The 8,318-nt window shown below is 45.3% G+C and overlaps 1 pseudogene; it reads right to left on the bottom strand.

Moving 5' to 3' along the window:
- Positions 1 to 1,471: 1,471 nt before the first annotated feature.
- Positions 1,472 to 1,686, bottom strand: LOC129335235 (U2 spliceosomal RNA; annotated as a pseudogene).
- Between the last annotated feature and the right edge of the window lie 6,632 nt (positions 1,687 to 8,318).

Raw genomic sequence — 8,318 nt, 5'->3', positions numbered from 1 at the left:
AATGTGTGTCCCGCCATCCTGACCCTCTCTTTGATTTGCTACCCTTTATGCGCTGGGGGACCTCGACAGGCTCAGGGGCAGAAGAAGCTGCCCCGAGCCCGGAGTTTCCCAGGTGTTTCACTCTTGCTGTAAGGGCCTCCAGCGCATGGCTAATACTCTGTAATGAAGCGGGGTTAGTCTCCGACTCCAGGTGCCCCCCAGAAGCCCCTCTGGCTCTCTTTTCCCTGCCTCGCACAGGAGCCTTAGCTGCGGAGGCCACAGGCTTATGCCCCGATTTTGCCACTCCCCTCCATTTTGGACCCAACTCGGAGCCACCCTTGGCCTCCCCCCGCTTATTGGTCGTTGGCCAGGGCAAAGAGGGTCTGCCACTTGCAGACTGTCCCCGTGATGGCCCGGGCTTAACGGCTGCACTGGCCCTGCTCACATGGGGATATGCTGCTGCCCCAGGAAAGGGTCTCCGCCCACCCCTGGCCACCTTGCCTGCACCCCGAGAGCCTCCCCTGCCAGCTGCCCCCTTCCTCTGAGGAGCTATAGCCTGACCCCTGTAGGAATGAAAACAATAAAGGGGGGAAGAAGGAGAAACTGCAGTCTCTGCCTCGTTCCTGCTGCAGCACCGCTCTGCCGGAGCACCAGGGTCAAGGCTCAGCTAAGCCTCATGCCCTCTGCTTCTTCAGGTGCTTCCCACCGCGCTGCCGCTTCTTCCACTGCTCGCTGCCGCACCGGTCTTCTGCTGAGCAAGGGTGGTTATGCTGCTCCCAGCCAGGCCGAAGCAGAGGCACAGCTCAAACCTCGCTCGGTATACAGCCACGTGCCACCCTTGCTCTGTCTTCACAGCATCTTCTTCCTCCTCTTCGTCCATCGGTGACTGCTCTGACCGAGTGACAGAGCTGGAATGAGGGGCGGAGGGGACGGCAGCTGGTTAAATACCCAGCTGCCAGACCTGAGTGAAAACTGCAGACCTGAGGTCTGCAGCCAGGCCAGGGCTGCCCGATTGGCTGGCTCCCAAGTTTGAATCTGATTCGTTGAAGGCCAGCCCGGGAGTTCCTGGGTGAGCCTCTGACATGGCGGCTGCTATGCCTCACTCCCTCCTGCCCCGCCAGCGGCAACCAGGCGCCAGATAAGTCTGGTCACCTCCGTTTCTCGTAGCCCCTTCTTGCATGCCCAGGGTAATCTCCACCTTGGGGTCAAGAAGCAATTTTCCTGGTGGTGTTTTGCCATCTTTTGGGCATGGAGCAGGTGTCACTCGGTGTGTGTGTGGGGGGGGGGGTGGGGGAGGTAGTTGTAACTTCTTGCATTGTGCAGGGGGTTGGACTAGATGACTTTGGAGGTCTCTTCCAACCCTATTATTCTATGATCTGATGATTCTATAGTGCCAATAAGTTTTTACCTTTGCATTATCCTGTTGCTTGTTGATTTCATGTTTTAGTGCTGTGTTTCCACAATGAAGTTAGTGTTCCTCTGCAAAATGGGTGTTTTCACTGCCAATCCTCTCCATGGCACAAGTGCAGGCAGGCAGGCAGGCAAAACGGCTGAATTCCTGCCCCCCCCAATCCCAAACAGACCTATGTTTTCTCCATAAGTTTTTCTTTTACTGTGAGGGCAGGCAGCATTGTTTTTGAAAGGGGAGAGCTCATCTGATAAGAACAGATACTACACTTGATCTTAGCCAAAAGGCCGAGAAGGGGAGAGCAGGTGTACATTTGGCAATTGACTCAGAAAAAGAGAGAGCCCTGAAAGACTATGGAAGGAATTCTAAATCTATTCAGAGGTAGATCCCATGTTATTCAGTAATGCTTACTCCCAGGGAAGGGTAAAATTGTAGCCTATGACTGAAGTCTCTTTTCCAAATGTTTCCATAGGGGATGGGGTCTGCCCTTGTGAAGGAGGGAGGGGTCTGCCCTTGTGAGAACCTGATTGGCATGGAGGGAGAAAGTGCCATTTCCTGGGAGCTGCAGAAGGGTGAGGGACGCACTTGCTCATTGGCCTCATCGGAAGCAGATGTGAATCGTTGAGGCAGGGCAGCCAGGCCTCTAGCTTCTGCTTACTTGTCAGTGTGTACCTGTCCCTTTATGCCAAGCTTTGAGAGGCAGGGTACCTGTTAGGGGGTCTACAATAAGAGATTTTATCCACACAGTCTAGACTTTGCTCTCCCCCAGAGGCATAAGTGCTAAGCGCTTGTCCAGGTATGCAAAGTGCCCACACTGTGCTTTGAAATGTGTGCAGATGAACATTTTGTTCAGGGCCAGGCATGTTCCAGGTGTTAACAACGGTGTGGCAGACGCTTTGTCTTGCCAACAGATGGAACGATTCTGGCAGCTTGCCCCCTGGGCCGACAGGCAACCAGCGAGGATGCCCCAGGAGCTATGGGAGCTTGGACGGCGGAAGTAAATAGAGCAATCCAGCTTTCCATTGCCCCCAGTACACGCCAGGCCTACGACCGGGCGGTCGGGCAGCTTTACCAGTTCAGGGTGTTGGCGGAGCTCCAGCAGTAGTGGCTCATCCCACCTGAGCACTTGATGCACTTTGTGTAGTGCAGCGGGGCCGGGGCCTTGCAGTGAGGTCCATCAGGGGTCAGTTGGCCGCTTTAGCCTTCACCAGCAAAGCACGTGGCTTACCTGAATTCACGGGTGTCTTCAGAATTAGAAAGATGCTGGAAGGCTGGGCCAGGGAGATAAAAATGCCACGTGACCCAAGGCAGCCCATCTCCCCATCAAGGGACTGGGGACCGCATGGGCGGAAGTCTGCTGGTCAGCGTTTGAACGGAAGCTTTTCCACACTTCTGCCTTAATGGCATTTTTTGGAGCTCTGCGAGTTAGTGAGCTGATGGCCTCTTCGCGTACAGACGCGTCTGGCCAGGCACTGAATGCCCGGGACATTAAATTTGTTGGGGATAAAGTCTCCATTGGGATCAGACGGTCGAAGACTGACCAGCGACAGCAGGGGAGCCCCTTGCTTTTGGGCCCCTGCTCTGAGCAGGAGCTGTGCCCTGTTAAGGCCCTCAAGGAATATGTCACGCTTCATGGGGATGAACAAGGGGTTTTATTCCACCACGAAGATGGGGCCTCACTGACTAAATATCAGTCTGGGCGGTGACAGAGAGGGCCCTTAAGAATCTTGGCTTGTCAGGAGTCATGTTTGGAACCCAGACTGACCAGCGGCAGCGGGGAAGCACCTTGCTTTTGGGCCCCTGCTCTGAGCAGGAGCTGTGCCCTGTTAAGGCCCTCAAGGAATATGTCATGCTTCGTGGGGATGACCAAGGGGTCTTATTCCGCCACGAAGATCAGGCCCCACTGACTAAATATCAGTTTTGAGCGGTGACAGAGAGGGCACTTAAGACAATTGGCTTGTCGGGGGTCAAATTCGGAACCCACTCCTTCCGGATTGGTGCGGCCTCCACAGCAGCTGCTATGGGATACCCTCAGCAGGCGATTCAGAGAGTGGGCAGGTGGCAGTCAAGGGCGTTTCGGTCCTATGTCCAGCCCCTGCAGCAGTTTTAAATGGCAAACTACTTGTTCTTTCCTCAGGTGCCGTGTCGGGCCAGGAGAGGAAGAAAATCCTGATTTGTGGCCACAGCATGGTGTTCTGGGCAGCCAATCAAGCTGAGAGAACACAGTTTGGATCCCAGTTGGGCCTGAGCGCTGTAGCCACGGTGGATTGGCAGGGCAGGCGTGGTCTCAGATGGCCCAGCCTGCTGCCTCTCCTGTTTAGGGGATAGAGAGGGCCCGACGCAAGGCTAACCATGCCATTAAGAGGTCTTTGGGGCAAGGCTTGGGTATTTATTTGCCACACCCCAAGATTAGGGCCGAATTTGCCCACCTCTATAGAGGCGACGGTGTCCACCTGGCACCTGAGGGCAATGATATTTTTCTAGATGACCTGCGGCAAGGGCTTCAGGTGGCTCTAGGCCACCTGTGGGGCACGAGGGTCTAAGCAGAGGCTTGACCCTTGTGGTGGCAGGAGATTTTGGGAATAGGGTGCGGGCCGGTGAGCCCCTCTGGCATTTCCCCATGCATGGGGTGCAGGGCTGCCAGGACGGCAGGATGCTTTTGACGGCTCCTTGCTAAGAGGGCAGGCGCCTGAGGGGATCCCCAGGAGCAAGGCCTAACCTCATGCTAGTCGGCTGGGGCGTAAAGGGTGCTTGAGGGGGGATCCAAGGCCTGGCTGCCGGGTTCCAGCCATTCAGGAGATGGCCTATACCCGGGGCAGTGGGGCTCGCCCAGACAGGCAAGGCGGTGGTCAGTGGTATGACCCCAGGGCTTGACCTGTACTGCTTAGTTAGCTCTTGCCGTGCATTACATTTATGGTCATTTTAATAAACGGCCCTTTATTCCAAGCCTGTGTCTGTCTCTTCCTTCCGGCTGGGGTTTCAAAAGTAGAGATTTATTTAGTGACCAGGATTTGGTTTTAGAGAACATGAGATCAACTGATAAATCACATTGGACCCAAGCGTGGTCTGACAAATCAATATTGCCAATTTCAGAATTGACTAGATTACCAGATAAAGACTTTGATGTTAATAGGTAGTCGATTCTAGTATAAATATTGTGTTTAGGGGGAAAATATGTGAAGTTTTTTTCTATACCGTGCTGGTACCTCCATATATCTAACAAGTTGTTATTCTCAAATATCTGTGCTAACTTCGTAAACGATTTTCTATTTTTGGGTTTTCCCTTTTTATTTTTGGTTCTGTCTAGTTTATGATCAACCAATGATCAACCAATGATCAACCTAATACCTGAATGCCCTCTTGAAACTGTGAGAATTTATCCAAAGTGTTCTCTATAAAAGAAAGTTGGGCTCTATAAAAGCGTTCTCTATAAAAGAAAGTTTGGTTTGCATAAAGCGAACCAAAAGTAAATTTTTGTTTTTCAACCAATCCTTTAACAAAAATAAATCTTCCTTGGGGATCCTTGATAATATCTAGTAGCTGGAAAGGTAATTTGTTTGATATTAAAATTGAAACCCCTCTTGCCTTTGAGGTGCCAAAAGTGTGGTATTGCTGTTGGTAATGCTTAGCATTTAAATTTTGCGAATGGTTAGAGTGAAAGTGAGTTTCTTGCAATAATATAACATCTGCACTCAGTTTAGTCAAGGCATTAACAATTCTTTTTCTTTTGATCGGGTTTCCCAATCTGCGAACATTATAAGAAACAACTTTGATACCTGATGACATCTTAAAATAAACCAAGATCTAAGAGATACAAACTTTACTTACAATATAAAGTTTTGACAATTTTTTTCCTTCTTTTCCTTTTTTTTTTGAATAATTACGTATTAAAGTTACTTCAAACTTGCTTTGCGACCAGTATTCTTAAATGTGTCTACTATTACAAGGTCAATAATCACAAAACTTGCCTATACTAGAACTCTGAACCAGTAATTCCAGTTATTATATACACAACAGCTTATCAGTTATAATATAGCTATATAAAATTAGTTTCAATTATGGAAAACTTCTATGTTAGTAGCTAAACTGGTACGTATAGAGCGTTTTAATAATGTTTTGCCAAGAGTCTTAAATCAACTAACAATCTGTATAACCTCAATAAATCGTTGAATAACACACTGTTTTCTCTTTCTCTTTCTCTTCACTTTCTCTTCTCTATTCTTCCACTTTCCCCCTTTTTTCCCTTCTTCTCTCTCCCCATTTTTTTATTGCAATTTTTTAATTTTATTATTATTATTATTGTTACTTTTATATAACTATTTTCCCTTTCCCCCCTCCCCCTTTTAATGTATATATTTACCCTAAAGTTGCAAAGTGTTTAACCAGTATATATTAAGATTCTAAAAAAATTAAAATTTAAATAAATAAACAAAATGAACCAATAACACCACTTCAATATTTCTAACTCCAAAGTTATAGCTTTCAACTTCTTATGAACTACAAAATTCTATTTTATCTGTGGACATTTACTTTTTTGATTATTACAATTTTTCTTAACTTTTTATCTTATACTATCAGTAACTATAAGTATAACCCCTAATGAACTATGTATAAATATTTATGAGCTTGTAAATAGATACATTTTCACTTAGCAATTAGATTAAGAAAAGTAAAGTAAAGTAAAATTCAGAAGGAATATTCTAATAATGTTCTCTTGGGCTAGTGCAATATATACACTAGCATTAGGTAGATACCTACTCCTAAGGAACAAGAACAAGGGAGCAACACCAAAGGAACTAAACCATACCCCCCCTTCTGGATATTATGATTTTGCTATTAGTAAACTTTAACAGCACACTTTTGTATGAGCTATAAACTTAAATTAGCTAAATGTTTTTAACTGGGATTTTACTCCCTTTCTGCTGGGAAGGTGACATCAGGAGTTTTCTTTTGAAGCTTGGTTTATTGATCTCCATCGGAGATTCCAGCTCTAGGCTTTGCAGGATATGTTCAGCTTCTTCAGGATCTGAGGCAATCATCTGCTTTCCATTGTGGATAACTGAGAGTTTGATATAATTCATCCACTTATAGCGTATATTGGCTCATCTTAACGCCAAAGTTGCAGATCTCTGCTCTTTTCTTTTAGCTAGTACTTCATTGGGCAAGTCAGAGAAGACGAAAATAGGTTTATCATTGAAGAGTAAGGGACCTTGTGTTCTAGCTCATTCCTCCAGTTGCTTTTTAGTATTAAGATCTTCCATCTCTACAATGATATCTCTTGGTGTGTTCTTTGCTTTAGCCACCTTTTCTGAATCTATATGGAATGCTTTTAAAATCAGCGGCTTTTCAGCATCTTGTATGTTTAGCTGCTGTTTTAACCAGTGAGTTAAAGTTGGAATTAAATCTTCATTATTAGAATAGCATTCTTCTATCCCTCATAGCTTTAAAAAAATTTCCTCAAAGCCACTTCCAAATTAATTATTCTCGTTTGGAATGAGTCAGATGACTCTTGCAGATTATGAATGTCACGCTGGGACATTAATGCCATATCCAAAGCATTGTCAGCTTTTGCATTTGTTTTGGTTAGCTCGAGCTTAATATCAGCTAACTGGATAGATAAGGGCTGGATTAATTCAGACATCTGTTTTGCAATAGCCTGCTGCAATTTTTCAAATTGCTTCTCAAGGGGCACAGATTGTATAATTACTGCTGTGTCAGCTCCAGAAGCTCCGTCGGCCATTTTTTCTGTTTCCAAGCTGCGGCTTTGCTGCCCAACAAGACTCGCTTCTGGGAAAGGTATCTGCTGGCTTTTGTGCATTCTGGTTGGTGATTTTTTCTTCCCCGATCCTAGCCCCTTCATTCCTTGATTTTTATCATTAAAAAAGCTGTTTTATGCATACATCCAGGCTAATGGGAGTCGGAGCCCCTTCAGTGCACGTCCATCTACTCAGAGACCGACGCCACGCCCCCCAGCTGAGTGCAAGTTGAACAGTTTTTCTCTAAAGCACTGGATTTTATACAGGTAAGCTGTTGTCTGCCCATACGAGCAGACATTAACAATCCTAAAGATTGTAGTCTATCCTTGCTTGTTTCAACTAGTGTTTCTGGAGTCCCTTTAAGTAAACTGCTCAGCATTTTAGTACTAAATAACTATGACTATTTTCATGTTTCCCCAACACTTAGAAAATTGTAACAAAAATCATATTAAGTAATGTATAGTCTTATTTTCAAGAAACACGGTTGTCTTTTAAAATATGTGCACAAGTTCTAAAAGGTGGTGCATGTTTAGGGAGTGGTTTTTTAGTATGCCTATGTTATTCCACGCTAGGAAGTAACTATTATAGCACATTATTATTGCATTACACAGCATCCCCAGGTATCTCAAAAAAGTCCTTACTTATTTGTAAGATTTTCAAGTGCAGTTTGGCCTTCACATATTTCTACCTCTGGAAATACTTAGAAATCTTAACAGCACTAGTCACAAAGTAAAATACAGATCTGCAGTATAATTATTTGTCTCCTGTTGATAGCTAATGCATGGATTTTATATTTTCAATAAGCACTTCCATTAAGCAGAGAACAAATTAGGTACCTCATTTTACTAAAATCTGCTTTGTAGCACATATGCCATCTGCTCATCTTAGTCTAAGAACAACAAACTATAATTCAGCTCTTTAATTACTGCACTAATTATTCCAGTTAGTTTGTAGTTCTGTTTTTATTTTTCTAAATTTTAAAAGACACATACAAGTTTATTAAAATGGGGAGAGAGGTGAATGACTAGTTGCAACTGTGTGTCAAAACCAGATTTATGCTAAAATCACTAGATCTGTCAGCATGCTGACTAAAACCTACAGTCATGAGATGAAAAGCCCATGTGATTTGACCTTAAGATATAAACCATAAATGTTGCAAGTTGCAACATTTCCCC

Source organism: Eublepharis macularius, chromosome 8 (assembly GCF_028583425.1).
Source record: "Eublepharis macularius isolate TG4126 chromosome 8, MPM_Emac_v1.0, whole genome shotgun sequence".
Taxonomy (NCBI): Eukaryota; Metazoa; Chordata; class Lepidosauria; order Squamata; family Eublepharidae; genus Eublepharis; species Eublepharis macularius.
This window is presented reverse-complemented; position numbering and strand designations above follow the sequence as displayed.